Below are 21,390 nucleotides of genomic sequence, written 5' to 3' on the forward strand. Positions count from 1 at the left end.
GATCATATATGTTTATTAAATTTCCTATATCCCCCCTAAATTCTACAGGATATGGACCAAACTTGTTTAGGCTATTATGATAGGCGACAAGAACTGAACGCGAAGGAGGAATGGAGGGAAGGAAGCAGTCCGGATGGCAAGGTACACAAAAATGCTGGAGAAACTCAGCGGGTGCAGCAGCATCTACAGAGCGAAGGGAATAGGTAACGTTTCGGGCCGAACCCCTTCTTCAGACTGATGGGGGGTGATTAATAAACCCTTCTTCAGACTAAATGGCAAATTGCTTGATAAGAGAAGCTCAGATTTCGAAATGATTTAATCTAAACCACTCACGATTCACGACGAGGATGGGATTCGAACCCACGCATGCAAAGCACAATGGATTAGCAGTCCATCGCCTTAACCACTCGGCCACCTCGTCTCCTTTTCGGGAGGGTTAGAACTGTTTTCCATCTCTGATAGTCTGCTTTCAATGTAAAGATTCGCATGCATTTAATGTAATTGAATTGATTGATCCTGTACCTCACGGCGTTTTAACCGCCAGTATGCAGAATCGGAGACTGTGAATACCGGGAAATGAGGTTTTGGTGCCAGTGATCTTAAGTCTCTGCATGCTGACGATTAAAACGGCATGTGCATCTATAGGATCAATCAATTCAATCACGTCAAATGCATGCGAATCTTTACATTGAAAGCAAAAGACATTAAAGATAGTCGAAGTTATGCAAGCACTGCAGGGTAGCTGGTAAATCATACTTAGAAACATAGAAACATAGAAAAATAGGTGCAGGAGTTGGTCATTCGGCCCTTCGAGCCTGCACCGCCATTCGATATGATCATGGCTGATCATCCAACTCAGTATCCCATCCCTGCCTTCTCTCCATACCCCCTGATCCCTTTAGCCACAAGGGCCACATCTAACTCCCTCTTAAATATAACCAATGAACTGGCCTCAACTACCTTCTGTGGCAGAGAATTCCACAGATTCACCACTCTCTGTGTAAAAAAATATTTTCTCATCTCTGTCCTAAAAGACTTCCCTCTTATCCTTAAACTGTGACCCCTAGTTCTGGACTTCGGGAATAATCTTCCTGTATCTAGTCTGTCCAACCCCTTAAGAATTTTGTAAGTTTCTATAAGATCCCACCCCCAATCTTCTAAATTCTAGCGTGTACAAGCCGAGTCTATCCAGTCTTTCTTCATATGAAAGTCCTGCCATCCCAGGAATCAGTCTGGTGAACCTTCTCGGTACTCCCTCTATGGCAAGAATGTCTTTGCTCAGATTAGGAGACCAAAACTGTACGCAATACCCCAGGTGTGGTCTCACCAAGACCCTGTACAACTGCAGTAGAACCTCCCTGCTCTTATACTCAAATCTCAAATCCTTTTGCTACTTATGGGTGCTGGCGATTGCGTGCTGGGAAGGAATCACCAGATGTAGAAGGGTCCGTGGTGAACGTAACAGACAGATATTTGAAAGTCGAGGTGCTGAGAGAGATGACAGCAATTATTGTGTGTAGGATGGAACTGCAGATGCTGGTTTACACCGAAGAGAGATACAAAATGCTGTAGTAACTCAGCGCGCCAGGCAGCATCTCTGAAGAAAAGGAATACGCGACGTTTCGGATCGAGACCGTTCTTCAAACTGAGATTCAGGAAAGTGAGTAACGAGAGGTTTTGAAAATGTTCGGGCCAAAGCAGAGATTACTCTGATGACCAAAGAGCCCACAATGTTCCATTGTTGAATGAGGAGGGGGTGAAAACGAAGGGATAGGAACAGTGAAACTAGCAAAACGACTGGTGTGGGGGGAGGGACGGGGAGAGAGGGAGAATGAAAGGGTTACCTGAAATTAGGGACATCAATTATCATACTTGCTGTGTTGTTAGGAATTAAATTAGATTCATTTAAGATGTTTCATGCACTACAGAATTTATTCGTTGTGTGCGGAGTCCACCGTTGTGCTTCAATAAACTCACCGCGACGGACGTTTAGGTGTGAAGTTAGAAATGACTTCAACAAGCAATGGGTAGATGATATATCAGAGCTGTTATAAGGCAACTGAACCGTCCTCTCACCATCTATAGAGCGGTCCTGGCCTTCCATCTACCTCATCGGAGATATTCGAGCTATCTTTGATCGGAATTTACTGGACCTTATATTGTACGACAGACAGTGTGGATTCAAAAGCTTCACTATGTTCCCAAAACATAACAATAAGCCTGGAAATTGGAAGCGTATTAGGTTTTTCCAAAATCTGCCATTGGAAAGCGAAGAGAGCCCACAAAAGTAAAAGTGCAAAACATGAAAGCAGACTATCAGAGATGGAAAACAGACCTAACCCTCCAGAAAAGCAGACGAGGTGGCCGAGTGGTTAAGGCGATGGACTGCTAATCCATTGTGCTTTGCATGCGTGGGTTCGAATCCCATCCTCGTCGTAAATTGTGACATTTGGCAGACCTGGGTGGTTTTGATTAAATCCTTTCGAAATCTGAGCTTCTCTTATCATCAAGCAATTTGCCATTTATCAGTCTCATTTATGTTCCCTGAAAGCAGAAGAATAAGTCTCCATAAAGATGGGGTGAAGGTCCAGACTGCTTCCTTCTCTTCATTCCTCCTTCGCGTCCAGTTCTTGTCGCCTATCACAAGAGCCTAAACACATTTGGTCCATATCCTGTAGAGTTTAGGGGGAATAAAAGAGAACTTACTAAACATATATGATCCAAAGGTGTACAACAAGGTAGATGCCAAGATGTGTTCACGCCGAGCGCGTGAATGAGGGGACATTACCTCAAATTACGGGACCAGTCATGTAAAATCGAGGTACTTATCTCGTCCAGCTATTAGCATTGGTTCCAGGATACAGTATGGGGTATCTTTTCTTCTCAGACGCATAAATGTCTTCACAAAGCGCAGCGAATCACTGAGAGTCTCCACTGACGAGGTTTATGTTTGTACATTTAGTGGGCGATATATTTTGAAAGACCAGGATTTGCGTAGCAAGAAAATTTCCAAAGGAGAAGGTCTTAAGACCTGGAGTAGATCAAATACGATCCGATTGAGAGGTGAAGCATGAGTATGATATCACGGCTGGGGGCATAATTGTCACGTTAGTTATTTCGTCCGAGCTGACGTTTCTTCAAATAGATGCAAACAATGTGTGATCTAAAGAAGATGTTTCAGGTACCTGAAGATTTTGTTTGGGAAAGGACGTCGTCTGGAAACAGAGCCACAATGCATAGATGGGCATACAACGAGTGGGAGCCTGAGGCATGGACAACAAGAGTGGGCTGTAATCCCTTTCACTGATTTCTATGGCCAAATAAACTGTGTATTAACCATATGTAGATGGCAGAGCCGTCTAAGGGTCTAAGGGTGCTTTCAGGTCGCAGTCCCCACTGAGGCGTGGGTTCGAATCCTGGAATATTGTGTGCAGTTTTGGCCTCCTAATTTGGGGAAGGATATTCTTGCTATTGAGGGAATGCAGTGTAGGTTCAGAATATTCTTGCTATTGAGGGAATGCAGTGTAGGTTCACGAGGTTAATTCCCGGGATTGCGGGACTGTCATATGATGAAAGAATGGAGCGACTGAGCTTGTACTCACTGGAATTAAGATCACCAAAACCTAATTTCCAGGTATTCACAGAGCCTCAGATGAAGGGAATTCTCCCTGTGTAGCGCCTCTCACTGCCTCGCCATCAATCCCTCTAGTCAAGTCAAGTTTATTACATACACATACAAGATGTGCAGTGAAATGAAAGTGGCAATGCCCGTGGATTGTGCAAAAACAACATAACAGAATAGAACAGAACCGGAAACATGTTTAGATTTTTTTTAAAAGACACAACACAACAGTGAATTAGTAAATTGGTTCCTGGTGAGATCAGAGTTTACAGTCCTGATGGCCAGTGGGAAGAAACACCGTCTCATCCTCTCTGTTTTCACAGCGTGTTAGAGGAGGCGTTTGCCTGACCATAGCAGCTGGAACAGTCCGTTGCTGGGGTGGTGGGGTCCCTCATTATGTTGCTGGCTCTGGATCTGCACCTCCTGGTGTATAGGTCCTGCAGGGGGGTGAGTGTTGTTCCCATAGTGCGTTCGGCCGAACGCACTACTCTCTGCAGAGCCTTCCTGTCGTGGGCAGAGCTGTTCCCAAACCAGATTGTGATGTTGCCGGACAAGATGCTTTCTATAGCCCCAGAGTAGAAGCACTGAAGGATCCTCAGAGAGACTCTGAATTTCCTCAGCTGCCTGAGGTGGTAAAGGCGCTGCCTTGCCTTACTCACCAGTGCGGCAGCGTGTGTTCTCCATGTCAGATCCTCTGTGATGTGGACCCCCAGGCATTCAAAGCTGCTCACCCTATCCACAGTTGTTCCATTTATCACCAGTGGTGTGTATGTCCTCGGATGTTCAGCCCTTCTAAAGTCCACAATCAGCTCTTTTGTTTTTGTGACATTCAAGAGCAGGCTGTTGTCCTGACACCAGAGAGCCAGGTCAGCCACCTCCTCCCGGTAGGCAAGGCAAGGCAAGGCAAGGCAACTTTATTTATATAGCACATTTCATAAACGAGGCAGACTCAAAGTGCTTCACATAAAAACATGTCATACAATAAAATGAAATAATAAAATGAAATAAAATAGAAGAATTAAAATAAAATAAAAGCAAAGTTAAAAATGCATTATAAAAAGTGCAACGTTAAAAGTGCAATGTAGTTAAGATTTAGCTGAAAGCTAAAGTAAACATAAAAGTTTTCAGTCTTATTTTAAAAGTGGTCAAAGTTGAGGCAAGTCTTAAATCTTCAGGAAGTTTATTCCAGCTATTTGTTGCATAGTAACTAAATCCTGCTTTCCCATGTTTTGTATTTACTCTGGGAATCACTAACAGATTGGTCTCAGAAGATCTTAGCGGTCTAGAAGGCTTATATAGTGGAAGCATGTCAGTGATATATTTTGGCCCTAAACCATGTAGTGATTTATAGGTGAGCAGCAGGAATTTGAAATCAATTCTCTGACATACAGGGAGCCAATGTAAGGATTTAAGAATTGATGTAATGTGTTCAAATTTTTTGGTCTTTGTTAGAACTCTAGCAACAGCGTTCTGAACAAGCTGTAGCTGCCTGACAATTTTTTTCGGAAGACCTGCAAGGAGACCGTTACAATAATCTAGCCTACGATATTGAACAATTTCTTTTCTTCGGTATTCACCAAGGAGAAGGATATTGAATTATGTGAGTTAAGGGAAACAAGTAGAGTAGCCATGGATACTATGAGATTCAAAGAAAAAGAAGTACTGACACTTTTGAAAAATATAAAAGTGGATAAGTCTCCAGGTCCGGACAGGATATTCCCTAGGACATTGAGGGAAGTTAGTGTAGAAATAGCAAGGGCTATGACAGAAATATTTCAAATGTCATTAGAAACGGGAATAGTGCCCGAGGATTGGCGTACTGCGCATGTTGTTCCATTGTTTAAAAAGGGTTCTAAGAGTAAACCTAGCAATTATAGACCTGTTAGTTTGACTTCAGTGGTGGGCAAATTAATGGAAAAGATACGTGGAGATAATATATATAAGCATCTGGATAAACAGGGTCTGATTAGGAACAGTCAACATGGATTTGTGCCTGGAAGGGCATGTTTGACTAATCTTCTTGAATTTTTTGAAGAGGTTACTAGGGTAATTGATGAGGGTAAAGCAGTGGATGTTGTCTATATGGACTAGTAAGGCCTTTGACAATGTTCCTCATGGAAGGTTGGTTAAGAAGGTTCAATTGTTGGGTATAAATGTAGGAGTAGCAAGATGGATTCAACAGTGGCTGAATGGGAGATGCCAGAGAGAAATGGTGGATGGCTGTTTGTCAGGTTGGAGGCAGGTGACTAGTGGGGTGCATCAGGGATCTGTGTTGGGCCCACTGTTGTTTGTCATGTACATCAATGATCTGGATGAAGGTGTGGTAAATTGGATTAGTAAGTATGCAGATGATACTAAGATAGGTGGTGTTGTGGATAATCAAGTAGTTTTCCAAAGTCTACAGACAGATTTAGGCCATTTGGAAGAATGGGCTGAAAGATGGCAGATGGAGTTTAATGCTGATAAGTGTGAGGTGCTACATCTTGGCAGGACAAATCAAAATAGGACGTACATGGTAAATGGTAGTGAATTGAGGAATGCAGTTGAACAGAGGGATCTAGGAATAACTGTGCATAGTTCCCTGAAGGTGGAATCTCATGTAGATCGGGTGGTAAAGAAAGCTTTTGGTATGCTAGCCTTTATAAATCAGAGCATTGAGTATAGAAGTTGGGATGTAATGTTAAAATTGTACAAGGCATTGGTGAGACCAATTCTGGAGTATGGTGTACAATTTTGGTCGCCCAATTATAGGAAGGATGTCAACAAAATAGAGAGAGTACAGAGGAGATTTACTAGAATGTTGCCCGGGTTTCAGCAACTAAGTTACAGAGAAAGGTTGAATAAGTTAGGTCTTTATTCTCTGGAGCGCAGAAGGTTAAGGGGGGACTTTATAGAGGTCTTTAAAATGATGAGAGGGATAGAGAGAGTTGACGTGGACAAGCTTTTCCCATTGAGAGTAGGGAAGATTCACACAAGAGGACATGACTTCAGAATTAAGGGACACAAGTTTAGGGGTAACATGAGGGGGAACTTCTTTACTCAAAGAGTGGTAGCTATGTGGAATGAGCTTCCAGTGGAAGTGGTGGAGGCAGGTTCGATTTTATCATTTTAAAATTAATTGGATAGGTATATGAATGGGAAAGGAATGGAGGGTTATGGTCTGAGTGCAGGTAGATGGGACTAGGTGAAAATAATGGTTCGGCACGGACTTGTAGGGCCGAGATGGCCTGTTTCCGTGCTGTAATTGTTATATGGTTATAATTGTTATATGGTTATATGGTTATACTAGTAGTAAAGGCATGTACAAGTTTTTCTAAGTCTTGAGCTGACATGAGTCCTCTTAATCTTGCTATGTTTTTGAGGTAATAGTAGGCCGATTTTGTTACTGATTTGATGTGACTGTCGAAATGTAAATCTGAATCCATAATAACCCCTAGATTTCTGGCTTTGTTTGAAGTTTTCAGGGACAGAGAAGGAAGGTGTTGGGTTACTTTAAGCCTTTCATTTTTAGCACCAAAAACAATTATCTCCGTTTTGTCCTTATTTAGTTGGAGGAAATGTTGGCACATCCAGTCTTTGACTTGCTCAATGCACTGGCACAGCAGATCTATGGGGCGAGAGTCATTTGGTGATAGCGCTACATAGATTTGAGTGTTATCGGCATAGCAGTGGTGGTCAATATTATTATTTCGCATGATTTGCCCTAGTGGGAGCATGTAGATGTTGAATAAAGAGGGCACTAAGATCGAACCTTGCAGGACTCCACACGTCACGTTGGTTGGTTCTGATACAAAGTCGCCAATGGAAACAAAATAGTTCCTATCGTGTAGATATGACCTGAACCAACTTAAGACTGTGCCTGAAAGCCCCACCCATTTTTCCAACCTGTCTAAAAGTATTGAGTGATCAACAGTGTCGAATGCAGCACTGAGGTCTAATAGCATTAATATTGAAATGTTGCCAGAGTCTGTGTTAAGATGGATGTCGTTTACAACTTTAATAAGGGCGGTCTCGGTGCTATGAAGAGGTCGAAATCCTGACTGGAAGTTGTCGTAGCAGCCAGTTGAAGCCAGGGAGTGATTAAGTTGCTGGAGGACAACTTTTTCAATGATTTTACTTATGAAAGATAGGTTTGATATTGGTCTATAGTTGTTAATAATAGAGGCATCTAGGCTCCGCTTTTTTAAAAGGGGTTTAATAACTGCAGTTTTCAAGGCTTTTGGGAAATTGCCTGATTGAAGAGAGCTGTTAACTATTTGCAGTATGTCTATTGCTAGGCAGTCAAAAACATTCTTAAAGAAGTTGGTAGGTAAAGCATCAAGGCAGCAGGTGGATGGCCTTAGTTGTGTCTCTTTATAGATGTCATGGTGAATAATAAGTTTTGTTTTCCGCCAGATGCGTTCAGCTTTCCGGCATTCTCTTTTATGGGCTGTTACAGCATGGGCTGTTACAAAAGCAGCTTTTCCCCAGGGTGCCTTTTGCTTACCAGAAATCGTTTTAACTGTAACAGGTGCAATAACATCTATAACTTTCACAATTTTGGAATTAAAGTTATCTACAAGATCATCAGCAGAACATGGGTTTAGAGGTGGTAACAAGGAGATGGCATTTTTAAAGAGTACATTAGAATGTTCATTTATATACCGTTTTTTGACAGTATTTGATTTTGTCTGTATGTCGGGAATAAAAGATATATTAAAGAAAACACAGAAGTGGTCAGACAATGAAGAATCGGTCACGAAAATATCAGAAACATTGAGACCCTTTGTGATGATTATCACAAAGGGTCCCAATGTTTCTGATATTTTCGTCCGGGGTGATAAGTCCAGGGTGTGCCCCTTACAACGAGTAGCCTCTTTCACATGTTCAGACAGTTCTAATGTGTCTAAAATAGTAAAACATTATTTTGCACCCTTGTCATTCAAATCATCAGTATGAAATTTAAAATCACCAGTTATAACTAGACAGTCAAAGTCAGTGGAGATGCTAGACAATAATTCTGTAAAGTCATTGAAAAAATTTGCATAATATTTAGGTGGCCTGTAAATAATTAATAGGAGAACTCTGGGGGAACATTTCAATACAGCACAAAGGTATTCCAATGATGGAAAATCACCAAGTGACATCTGTTTCCCCTGAAATACATTTTAAAATATAGCAGCAACCCCTCCACCTCTTTTTCCAGATCTACATACATCAAAAAAGTTATAGTTGGGAGGAGCTGTCTCGATCAGAATAGGCCTTCTCATCGTTATCGGAGATGAGGCCCACCACCACTCATCAGCAAACTTGACGATGGAGTTGAAGCTGAACCTGGTCACACAGTCATGTGTGTACATGGAGTACAGTAGGGGGCTAAGGACGCGACCCTGGGGGATCTTGTGTTCCGGGTGAGGGGGTTGGAGGTATGTCTCCCCATCTTGACCATCTGGGGCCTGGCGGTGAGAATGTCTAGGACCCAGGCACACAGGGGAGTGTTCAGCCCCAATTCCAGCAGCTTCTCAGCAAGTCTGGAGGGGACAATGGTATTGAAAGCTGAACTGAACATCATCCCTCCCTCTGTCATCAGCACCAATTTTAAAGCTTTAGATGCTTCGTAATTTCCTCGCACATCTCGGGACAGGCCCTCGTCATTAGATTCAAATACATATGGAAACGTTCACCACAGATACGGGCCCTCATGGCCCATATGCCCATGTTGATTTACCCGTTTTGGTCGTACCCTTCCATTCTTTTCCAGAGAGTCGAGTCAAGAGTGTTTAATTGTGATATGTAACCACAATGACACAACAAAATGTTTTCTTGCAGTGGTATAATAAACCTGAAAAGACAATAGATAGCATTAAAAAATAACAAATAAAGTTGTTTACTCCACAGTATAACTGTCGGCTTATTCTGCTGTGAAGTCAGATAACTGGTGGACAGTTTATTGCCGCCATCTCTCCGTGATATCATGCTATAAAGTCTCTTGAAGCAAACGTACGAGGTCTGTTGATTTTCATTTTCCTTTAATTTCCCTCTACATTAATTTCTTCCACAGCTTTCTTCCTGCATCTAGCATGTCCAGTCTTTTTATAATTTTACATGTTTCTATAAATTAGATACCCACTCATCCTTGATACATCCTTGATAAATTTTTTCTTTTTTAAGGGGGGGCTCTTTTAAAACTGAGATGAGGGAAGAACTTCTTCACACAGAGGGTGGTAATTTATGGATGAAATGACTCAAGGGAGCAGTGGATGGGGAAGAATAAACTTCTTTAAATTATATGTAAGATGAAAATAGAGGTTTTTGAGATGCCAAGGGGCTATAAGGGGCTAAGGGGGGAGGGAAGGGATATTGACATAGGTATGGTGGGTAGTATTAGAAAGACCGAGTGATCTCCTGGACAAGTGTCGATAGCCCTGGATTGGGGGTCGAGAGGAATTTCCAGGATTTTTCCCGAATTGGCCCCCCCGGGTTTTTATCGGTTTTTTGCCTCCCCCAGGAGGATCCACGATGTTTTCTTGGGGTGGAGGAGAGGGGTGATAGGCCCGGTATAAAGGGGGAGGTAGTGTTGGTTCTGTGTATTGTGTCGACGTTTGTGGGCAGTTGTATGTTTAGTGTTCAGCCATGAGCGAATGGCGGTGCGGGCTCGACGGACCTGGTGGTCTACTCTCGCACCTACTTTCTATGTTTCTATGTTTCTATCCTTCTAAATTCCAGTGAATACAAGCCCAGTTTGTCCAATCTTTCCTCATATGACAGTCCTGCCATCCCGGGGATTAACCTCGTGAACCTACGCTGCTCTGCCCCAATAGCAAGGATGTCCTTCCTCAAATTAGGAGACCAAAACTGCACACAATACTCCAGATGCGGACTCACCAGGGCCCTGTACAACTGCAGAAGGATCTTTACTCCTATACTCAAATCCTCTAATGAAGTTATGAAGTCCAACATGCCATAAGCTTTTACACTGCCTGCTGTATCTGCATGTTTACTTTCAGTGACTGGTGTACAAGGACACCCAGGTCTCGTTGCACTTTAATTTTTACTAATCTGACACCATTGAGATTAAAAAATCTGCCTCTTTATTCTTGCCGCTAAAGTGGATAACCTCACATTTATCTACATTATATTGCATCTGCCATGCATCTGCCCACTCACTCAACCTGTCCAAGTCACCCTGCAATCTCCCAAGCATCCTCTTCGCATTTCACACCGACACCCAGCTTTGCATCATCTGCAAATTTGCTAGTGTCATTTTTAGTTCCATCATCAAACTGAGCTTTCAGGCACTCTACTCGCCACTGCCTGCCATTCTGATGGGGACCCATTTATTCCAACTATTTGTTTCCTGTCTACCAACCAATTCTCTATGCATATCAATACCCTACCCCCAATACCACGTGCTCTAATTTTGTCCACTAATCTCCAGTGGTGGACCTTATCCTGAAAGTCCAAATACACTATATACACTGGCTTTCCTTCATTCATTTTTCTTGTCGCATGTTCAAAAATGTCCAGATGATTAGTCAAGCAGGATTTCCCCTTCATAAATCCATGCTGACTTGGACCAATCTGTTTACTGCTATCCAAATACGCCGTTATTACTTCTGTTATAATTGTCTCCAGCATCTTCTCCACCGCCGATGTCAGGCTAACTGGTCTATAATTCTGAAGAAGGGTTTCAGCCCGAAACGTTGCCTATTTCCTTCGCTCCATAGATGCTGCCGCACCGGCTGAGTTTCTCAAGCATTTTTGTCTACCTTCGATTTTCCAGCATCTGCAGTTCCTTCTTGATCATGGTCTGTGATTCCCCGTTTTCTCTCTCGCTCCTTTCTTGAAAGGTGGGATAACATTAGCTACCCTCGGGTTCGCTTATTAAATCTGGTTCATTGGACAAGACTAAATACAGAATTGCCTGCTCTCTGGTAGGCTCCAGTACAAGCTGCTCTAAGAATCCACCTCATAGGCACTCTACAAACTCCCTTTCTTGGGGTCCAGAACCAACCTGATTTTCCCAGTCCTCCTCCATATTGAAATCTCCCATAACCACAGTGGCATTACCTTTGTTACATGCCAATTTTAACTCCTGCTGCAACTTGCACCCTATCCCCAGGCTAATGTTTGGGGGCCTGTAGATAACTCCCAGTAGTGTCTTCTTACAATTCCTCAATTCTATCCATAGCAACTCTACATCGTCAGTCCCAATGTCACCCCTCGCAAGGGACTGAATTTCATCCCTCACCAACAGAGCTACCCCACCTCCCTGCCCACCTGCCTGTCCTTTCTAGAGGACGTATAACCCTGAATATTCAGTTCCCTGTCCCGATCTTCCTGCAGCCATGTCTCTATAATCCCCACAATGTCATATCTACCAATCTCTAACTGAGCCTCAAGCTCATCCAATTTACTTCTTATACTCTGCGCATTCATATATATAATACTTTTACTCATACTCACCTATCCTTTCACATCGATTCCTATTTCACTTGGCCATACTCTCCTATCCCTTTGTGAGCCTTCAGTCTCGTTAATTCTGGTGTCTTTCTTAACGTTTCCAATACTCACTTTCCCTTTAACTACATCCTTGTCTTTCCAATTTGTCTCCCCCCCCCACACACTATTTAGTTTAAACCCACCCACGCAGCAGTGGCAGGAATGGGTGACGATTCGGGTCGAGACCCACTGACTCCCACAAACTATCTTGACTACACCTCTTCCCACCTTGCTTCCTGCAAAGACATGCACTTCCTCCAATCTTATCACTTACTCCCAATTCCACCGTCTATGCGGCATCTGCGCCCAAGATGATGTGTTCCATACCAGGGCTTCCGAGATGTCCTAATTCTTAGGGAACGGGGGTTTCCCTCTTCCAAGATGGATGAAGCCCTCACACATGTCTCTTCGGTATCCCACATCTGCGCCCTTTCTCTCCCTCCCCCTATTTGCAACAGGGACAGTGCTCCCCTGATCCTTACCTTTCACCCCATCGGCCATCGCATATCACACATAATCCTCCGACATGTTCGCCAACCCCAACAGGATCCCACCACAAGTCACATCTTCCTATCTCCACCCGTCTTCACCTTCCGGAGAGACCATTCCCTCCGTAGCTTCCACCTCAACTCATCCCTTCCCACCCAAACCACTCTTCCCCTGCAACCGCAGGAGTTTGCACACCTGGCCCTGTACCTCCTCCCTCGACTGTGCCCAGGGACCCCGACAGTCCTTTCCGGTTAGGCAGAGGTTCACATGCACTTCCTCCAACCTCATTTTCTGTATCCATTGTTCAAGATGTGGACTCTTATACATTGGCGAGACCAAACGTAGACTGGGCGATTGTTTCGATGAACACCTTCACTCAGTCCACCTGGAGCTGCCCGATCTCCCGGTTGCAAAATATTTTCATTCCCATTTAATCCACACTGTCCTTTCTACCCTAGGCCTCCTCCATCGTCAGTGTGGCTAAACGCAAATTGGGACACACACACACGCACATTGGGATAAAACAGGAAGATGGAGGTAGAAACGGACACAGGGGAACGGTAATTGCTTTTGATCAGCCAGGATACTTGAAGGATCATCACCCAGAGAGATGAAGAAGCAAGCACAATTTTAGGAAGAGACGGATACAGTTCCAAATTGTCGCGGGCATTTCCACAACTGGAGGCAACTAAACAAATATACACACTGGCTGATAACATCAAAGGCAAACATTGAGAGATGTATCACAGAAGTCAACACAGAACTACAGTAAGGCATATGGAGTAAACGGCAGGAATACCCACACACACACGTACATTCATAGACATGTAGATTCATGGGTGCCCAAGAAGAGCAAGGTAATGTGCCTCAATGATTATCGACCAGTGGCACTAACGTCTGTGGTGATGAAGTGCTTTGAGAGGTTATGGCGCAAATCAACGCCTACCTCGACAAGAACCTCGACCCACTGCAGTTCGCTTACCGCCATAACAGATCAACGGTGGATGCGATCTCGCTGGCTCTCCACCCCGCTCTGGACCAGTTGGACAACAAAAACTCATATGTCAGGCTGTTATTCATTGACTACAGCTCGGCATTTAATTCAATCATCCACTCCAAGCTAGTTACCAAGCTCTCAGATCTGGGTCTCTGCGCATCCCTCTGCAATTGCATCCTCGACTTCAGCATCCACAGACCACAGTCTGTCCGTATTGGTGGAAATTTGTCATCCTCGATAACAATCAGCACGGGAGCACCTCAAGGCTGCGTGCTCAGCCCCCTGCTGTACTCACGTTATACTCATGACTGCGTAGCCGGACATAGTGCGAACTCCATCATCAAGTTCGCCGAAGACACCGCTGTTGTGGGACGAATCACTGATGGGGACGAGTCAGAGTAAGATCGCCCGATTGACCAAATGGTGCCAATACAATAACCTGGCTCTCAACACCAGAAAATCAAGGAACTGATTGTGGACTTTGGAAGGGGTAGGACAGGGACCCACAATCCCGTTTATATCAACGGGAAGATGGTGGAAAGGGTCAAGAACTTCACATTCCTGGGCATGCATCTTTCCAAAGAACTTTCCTGGTCCCAGCACACTGATGCAATTATAAAGAAAGCACATCGGCACCTCTACTTCCTGAGAAGATTACAGAGAGTCGGTATGTCAAGGAGGGCTCTCTCGAACTTCTACAGGTGCACAGTAGAGAGCATGCTGACTGGTTGCATCGTGGCATGGTTCGGCAACTTGAGCGTCCAGGAGCGGAAAAGGATGCAGAAAGCTGTGACCACTGCCCAGTCCACCATCGAAGGGATCTATCGCAGTCGCTGCCTCAAAAAGGCAGCCAACATCATCAAGGACCCACACCATCCTGGCCATGCATTCATCTCTCCGCTACTATTGGGCCGAAGATACAGGAGCCTGAAATCTGTTACATCCAGCTTCAGGAACAGCTTCTTCCCCACAGCCATCAGGCTATTAAACTCACCAACACACAGACTCTGAACTGTAAACGCCTATTGCACTTTAACTGCTTATTTATGTGTATATTGAACTGAACTGTTCTGTATTTTTGCTTACAATATTCTGTTGTGCTGCAGCAAGCAAGAATTTAATTGTCCTATCTGGGACACATGACAATAAACTCTCTTGACTTGACGACTTGAGGTAGATGCAGGAGCACTCACAAACAGAGGCAACAAAACGCACAGCCTGAGGCCGGAGCAGTCTGAAGATGGACTTTGGCCCGATAAATTCACCTCTTCCTTTTCTCCAGTGATGCTGCTTGACCCACTGAGTTACTCCAGCATTCTGTAGCATTATGTCTATCTTAGGAGCAGTCAAAGACAGAAGCAGGTGGAGTCATGGGCAGAACCACTCACAGATAGAGGCAGTCACTCTCACAGGGAGAGGCAGTGATATTCACAGAGAAAAATGAACTTATCCAAGCACAGTGTGAGGGACCCCTACAGACAGTTGCAGGGGCACTCGTCGAAAAAGGAAGTGACACTCACTGGAAGAGGCATGAATACTCACTGGCAGAAACACACTTAATGAGTCATGAACACTCAAAAAACATTCATGGGGACGTTCACCGACAAAGGCGAGAAATGACAGTCAGAGGAATGGTCAAAGATCGAGGCAGAAACAGTGACAGATAGAGCGAGGGACACTCACAGTCGGAGGAAACAACATTCACAGTGAGAGGCAGGAATACCGACAGATTGAGACAGTGCTACTCGCAGAGAGATGCAGGAAAAGACTGAAGGAGGAGTGCTGAAGGAGGAGTACTGAAGGAGGAGTACTCACAGACAGAGGCAGGAACACATGTAAACAAAGTCAGGGACAGTCATAGAAGGAGACAAACTACTGGCAGAAGGGGCTTGGGCCCTGGAACAGCCCGACAGCATCACGTGGAGGTTATGGGGGTGGATTTGGGAGCGGTGGGGTTTGTGGGGGCGGGGGGGGGTTGTGGGGTGCGGGGGGGGGGGTTGTGGGGGCGGGGGGATTTTTGTGTGGCTGGGGGGTTGTGGGGTGCTGGGGGGGTTTGTGGGGGCAGGGGGGGTTGTGGGGGCGCGGGGAGGTTTGTGGGGGCGGGAGGAGTGTGGGGAAGTAATGTTGGGGAGAGGGGGTGTGGGCGAGGGGGTGTGGGCGAGGGGGAGTTGTGGGGTGAGAGGGGTGTGTAGGCGGGGGGGGGGGGTTGTGAAGGGAGAGGGTGTGTAGGCGGGGGGGGGGAGCTGTGGGGGGTGGGGGGTGTGGGCAAGGGGGGGGGGAGTTATGGATGGAGAGGGATGCTTGGGGCTGGGCTTCTTCGGGTCCCTCCGAAAATTGTGTCCGGTTGGAAACCTCCTCCGGCCATCCTCAGCTCCATTAAAGATGCGATGGTGCAAGAAGGGGCGGACCGTCCCGGTGAGTGACAGGGGAAGAGACTAATCCACGCGGCGCTTAACGGCAGGAGAAGAGATAGATCTGCCCAGGCGCGGTTTTTAAGGGTTTTTTAAACCTCGCTAACTTTTACGATATTCAACCGATCGGAACGAAACTTGGCGGACTCGCAGCACAGGAGAACAGTGAGTGAATTGGTGGAAAATCGTAGCACTACCTCGAACCATTTTTGAGTAAATGGAAAGACCGCCAAACCGGAAGATAACAAGATCAGAGTTTTATTTATGTGTAGATAGAATAGAATAGAATAGAATAGAATAGAATAGAATAGAATAGAATAGAATAGAATAGAATAGAATAGAATAGAATAGAATAGAATAGAATAGAATAGAATAGAAAGAATAGAATAGGTAGATGGTGATGGCGTGCGAAATGCTGATGTCCAAATGACACGTATTTGTACAGGTTGAGAGATAGTAAGTACAGAGTGTGAGTGTGCGTGTGTGAGAGAGAGAGTGCACGTGAGCGTGGGGGTGCGCATTTGTATGTATGTGAGGATGTTTTGTGTGTGTGTGTGAGTAAGTGTGCATGTCTGTACATGAAGGCGTTTAGTGTGTGTGTGTAAAAGTGAGTATGTGTGTTTCTGTGTGAGTGATTGTGTGTATGGGAGTGTGTGTCGGTGACGGTGTTTTGCGTGTGTCTATGTGAGAGAGAATGGTTGGGTAGTAACGGCGGAGGGAAGCAGAGGAGAAGGTCGATAAATAGAGGAGATGGGAGGTGAGGGAAGACAGCGATTGGAGCAGGGGAATGGAAGATAGTGGGGAAGGAACAAATAGTGGGCACAGAATTATAGCATTAGGCCACTAATGAGGGAGGTAAGCCAAAGAGATGACAGACATGGGAAAGAGTGGGGACGAGGAAGGGTAAACAGAGTCGGAAGGATAAATCTTGGGCGGACAGCAATGGAATTGTGTTGGTGAGGTACGAGTTTGGGCGAATTAAGGCGGGTGGAGTGAGAAAGGGGAAATGGGGAAGTGAGAACAAGGAAAACTGTGGAGAGATGAGCGGGAACGGGGAGAGAGCATATCTGGGAGGAGGGAGTGAGAATGATGGTGGTGGTGGGGGTGCCAGGGGAAGGAGAAATAACAAGACTGGATAATATGATGAAAGAAGCGGACGAGGGATTTGGGAGACCGTGGGCGAGTAACAATGGTAGGAAGTGGGAAGTTGTGGCAGGAACATAAGCGACCGGGGGTGGGGAGTCGCATCGTGATACGCAAGGAATGAATGTGTGTGTGTTTGTGTGTGTGGCGCATGTGTGGGGGATGAGTGTGTGTGCGTGGGTGTGTAAGTGGGTCTGTATGTGAGTGGGTATTCAGCGTGCGCGTGTTAATGCCTGTTTGTGAGTGCATTTTGTGTGTGTTCGTGTGTGTGTGTATGTGCTCGCGTGAGTGTATGTCTGCATGTGAGGTATTTTTGTGTGTGAATTAATCCTTGTGTTGTGAGTGTATGCGTGTGTGAAACTATCTGTGTCAGAGACTATGTGTGTGAGAGGAGCACAAGGGTTGGAACGATGGAAAGAAATTGAATGCAAGCGACCGAGTTGGTCAGTTGGTGTAGGAAGGAACTGCAGATGTTGATTTAAACCGACGATGGATACAACATGCTGGAGTAACAGCGGGACACCTGGAGAGAAGGAATGGGTGATACGTTTTGGGTCAGTCTGAAGAAGGGGCTCGACCCGAAACGTCACCCATTCCTTCTCTCCAGAGATGCTGCCTGTCCCACTGCGTTACTCCAGCATTTTGTGTCTATGGCCAGTAGGTCAGATTGAAATGTACCCCTGCTGTTCCCGCCCCTACTTCTCACTCTACTTCGTCCTTTTCATTTCATACCTACCTATCTCTGCCGTCTCTTTTTCTGCCTACATCCTTCTCCCTCCACTTTGTCTCTGGAGTTACCCACAGCCGCATCCCGACTTCTTCAAATTCAACCACACCTGTTACCAGGCGATCTACAGATAGATTATATTTCAGTGATAGGCACAAAATGCTGGAGTAACTCAACGGGACAGGCAGCATCTCTGGAGAGAATGATTGGGTGACGTTTCGGGTCGAGACCCTTCTTCAGACTGATGCCAGGGGAGTGGGCGGGACAGAGGTAGAATGCAGTCGGAGACAGTAAGGCTGACGGGAGAACTGGGAAGGGGGAATGGATGGAGAGAGAGGAAAAGCAAGGGCTATGTGAAGTTAGAGAAATTATAATCCAATGGTGGGTGTGGAAGTCACGCGCCGATCAGAAAGCGACCGAATCTGGGCGTAGGGGGGTTGTGAGGGCATGGGAAAGGGTGGTAGGGGGCAGTGCGGCGGAGTGTGGGGGAGGAGTGTGTGTGATGGGGGAATGTGGGGAAAGGGGGGAGGGTGGGGGGGGGGCTGTAGGGGAGGGGGTTGCAGGGGATGGGGGTGTAGCGGAGGGGGGAGTGTAGTGGAGGCGGGTGTGTAGGGGAGGAAGGGGTGTAGGGGGGTGTGGGGTGTGGGGGTGGGGGTTGTGGCGGTAGGGATAAGGTATATGTTGGAGGAGGGGAGGGGTGTGTGTGGTTGGGGGGGAGGGGTGGTGTGGGGGGAGGGGGTGGTGGGGGGGGAGGGGTGGTGTGGGGGGGGGGGGATTGTGGGGGCTCAGTGGCTCCCGGCCCCGGCTCCGACCGCACTCACCGGCTCCAGGACCCGGCTGCACACATCGGCTTCCGGCTCGTCGTGGTGGTCGCCGCCCCCGCTAGCAGAACACAGCCCCCGCTCGCACTGGGCGTCGCTGTCCTGGCGAATAATATACCTATAGCTTTTCGAATATTTCACCGATCGAAACAATACTTGGTGCGCTTGGAGCAGAGGAGAACGTTGAGTGAGATGGCTTAAAAATCCTAGCGATATAGGGTACCGTTTTTGCGCAAATTTTAAAAACTGTGCCCATCGAATACAGGTACACGCTCTTGGGAGCTGGCGGTGCGGATAAACACGAGTAGATTGAGTGGCGGCCAGGGCTGTGACTCCAACCCTGATGCTGAGGCTCAACATGGAAAAGTGAACTCAGGCAGAGCCGGTGTTGGTGGCGGACTCGATAGTCAGAGTTGCGGACAGGTGATTTTGCGGCAACTAGGATGATGTGCTGCCTCCCTGGTGCCAGGGTCCAGGACGTCTCGGACCGGTTCCACTGCATCCTCAAGATGAGGGGAAGTAGCCGAAGGTTGTTGTGCGTGTTGGCACTAACGATATCGGTAGGAAGAGGAAGGAGGTTCTGCAACACGAGTTTACGGAATTGGGCATTAGACTGAAAAGTAGGACCCGCAGGGTAGTGATCTCAGGATGACAATAGACAATAGACAATGGATTGCTTCCAATACATCGTGCTGGTGAAGATAAGAACAGGAAGACAGGGGAAATGAAGGTGTGACTGGGGAGTTGGTGCAGAGGGTTCTGGATCATTGGGATCTCTTCTGCGGCAAGGGTGGCCTGTACAAAAGAGACGGGTTGCACCGGGGACCAACAACCTAGCGGGCAGTTTTGCTGATGCTACACGGACTAGTTAATATGGACTGTTTGAACTAGATTGGCAAGGGGTGGGATCTTGTACAGGACAGAGGCACGTGAGAGGCTCAAAGTTACTATGAAGTGTGGTGTGGGGAAAGTTGGTGGACAGAATAGGCAGGTGAACGACGAAGCGCAAGGAAGGAAGGTTGGTTTAAACTGCACGCATTTAATGCAAGCGGCCTGATGAGGCAGATGAGCTTAGGGCATGGATAAATACGAGCAACTGGGACGTTGTAGCCATGACTGAAACCTGGTTAAGGGAGCGGCAGGACTGGCAGCTCGATGCTCCGGGGTACAAGAGCTTCAGGAAAGACAGGAGTGAAGGAACAAGAGGAGGGGACGGGGGATTGTTGGTATATGACGCTGTCACTGCAGTGATCAGCGGTGACATTACGGATGGTTCGCCCAGTGAGGCCATGTGGGTGGAGCTGAGGAACAAGAAAGGGGTGGTCACGTTGTTGGAAGTCTATTACAGACCCCCAAATATAGTCAACGTTAATTAGAAGAACAAATGCGCCGGGAGACTGCAGACAGCTGCGGGTCAAATAGTAGGGGATTTTAACTTTCACAATATAAACTGGGTAAATCATGATGTGAAGAGTTTAAATGGGGTGTGCAGGGGAATTTTCTTAAGCAGGATGTGGAGGCCCCCACACGTGAGAGGGTAACACTGGATCTAGTATTGGGAAATTGGGAAAGGCAAGTTAATGAAGTGTTTGTGGAGGAGCCTTTTGGGACCAGTGACCACAGTTCGATAAGGTTTAAGATAGTTATGGATAGAGATCGAGAGGTTCCACGTGTTAAAATGCTCAACTGAGGTAAGGCCAACTTTGAGGGCATGAGAGAAGGTCTCACTCAAGTTGACTGGAGCAGGTTATTTGAGGGGAAAGGAACTTCGGCCAAGTGGGATGTTTTTAAAAGTGCGCTGACGAAAGCTCAGGACATGCATGTACCCGGAGAGTGAAAGGCAAAGCAGGCAAATGTAAGGAAGCTTGGCTGATGTGGGAAATTGGGGCATTGGTCAAAAACAATAAGGATGCATGGAACAGGTTTAGGCAGCTGGGGTCAAGTGCATTCCTGGAGGAGTTGCGGGAACTAAGGAGTAAACTGAAAAAGGAGATCGGAAGGGCAAACGGGGGCCAGGAGATAGCCCTGGCAGCTAGCATTAAAGACAATCCCAATTTGTTTTATAAATATATAAGGGAGAAAGGGATAACTAGAGAGAGAGTGGGACCTCCAGGAATCAAAGTGGTTGATTCTGTGTGGAGCCACAGGAGATGGGCAAGGTCCTCAGAGTTGCTGCCTTACGGCGAATGCAGCGCCGGAGTCCGGGTTCGATCCCGATTACGGGAGCTGTCAGTACGGTGTTTGTACGTTCTCCCAGTGACCTGCGTGGGGTTTCACCGAGATCACTCCAAAGACGAAGGTACACAAAAATGCTGGAGAAACTCGGAGGGTGCAGCAGCATCTATGGAGCGAAGGAAACCCTTCTTCAGACTGATAGGGGGTGGCAGGGAGAAGGAAGGGGGGGAAAGGGAGGAGGAGCCCGAGGGCTGTGGGATGGGAGGAGATAGCTCGAGGGCTAAGGAAGGGGAGGAGACAGCAAGGGCTAACACAATTGGGAGAATTCAATGTTCATGCCCGCAGGATGCAGACTCCCCATGCGGAATATGAGGTGCTGTTCCTCCAATTTCCGGTGTTGATCACTCTGGCAATGAAGGAGACCCAGGACCGAGAGGTCGGATTGGGAATGGGAGGGGGAGTTGAAGTGCTGAGCCACCGGGAGGTCAGGTAGGTTCTTGCGGACCGCGCGGAGGTGTTCGGCG

The 21,390-nt window shown here is 46.5% G+C and overlaps 2 non-coding genes across 2 annotated transcripts; one reads left to right on the forward strand and one right to left on the reverse strand.

The window, feature by feature from the left end:
• Positions 1 to 339: 339 nt before the first annotated feature.
• trnas-gcu lies at positions 340 to 421 on the reverse strand. Its single transcript has one exon. It is a non-coding gene; the product is annotated as a tRNA-Ser (tRNA).
• Positions 422 to 2,354: 1,933 nt separating this feature from the next.
• Positions 2,355 to 2,436, forward strand: trnas-gcu. The gene has a single exon. It is a non-coding gene; the product is annotated as a tRNA-Ser (tRNA).
• Positions 2,437 to 21,390: the final 18,954 nt, after the last annotated feature.

The sequence above is a fragment of the Amblyraja radiata genome, chromosome 37 (genome assembly GCF_010909765.2).
Source record: "Amblyraja radiata isolate CabotCenter1 chromosome 37, sAmbRad1.1.pri, whole genome shotgun sequence".
In the NCBI taxonomy this organism is placed as follows: Eukaryota; Metazoa; Chordata; class Chondrichthyes; order Rajiformes; family Rajidae; genus Amblyraja; species Amblyraja radiata.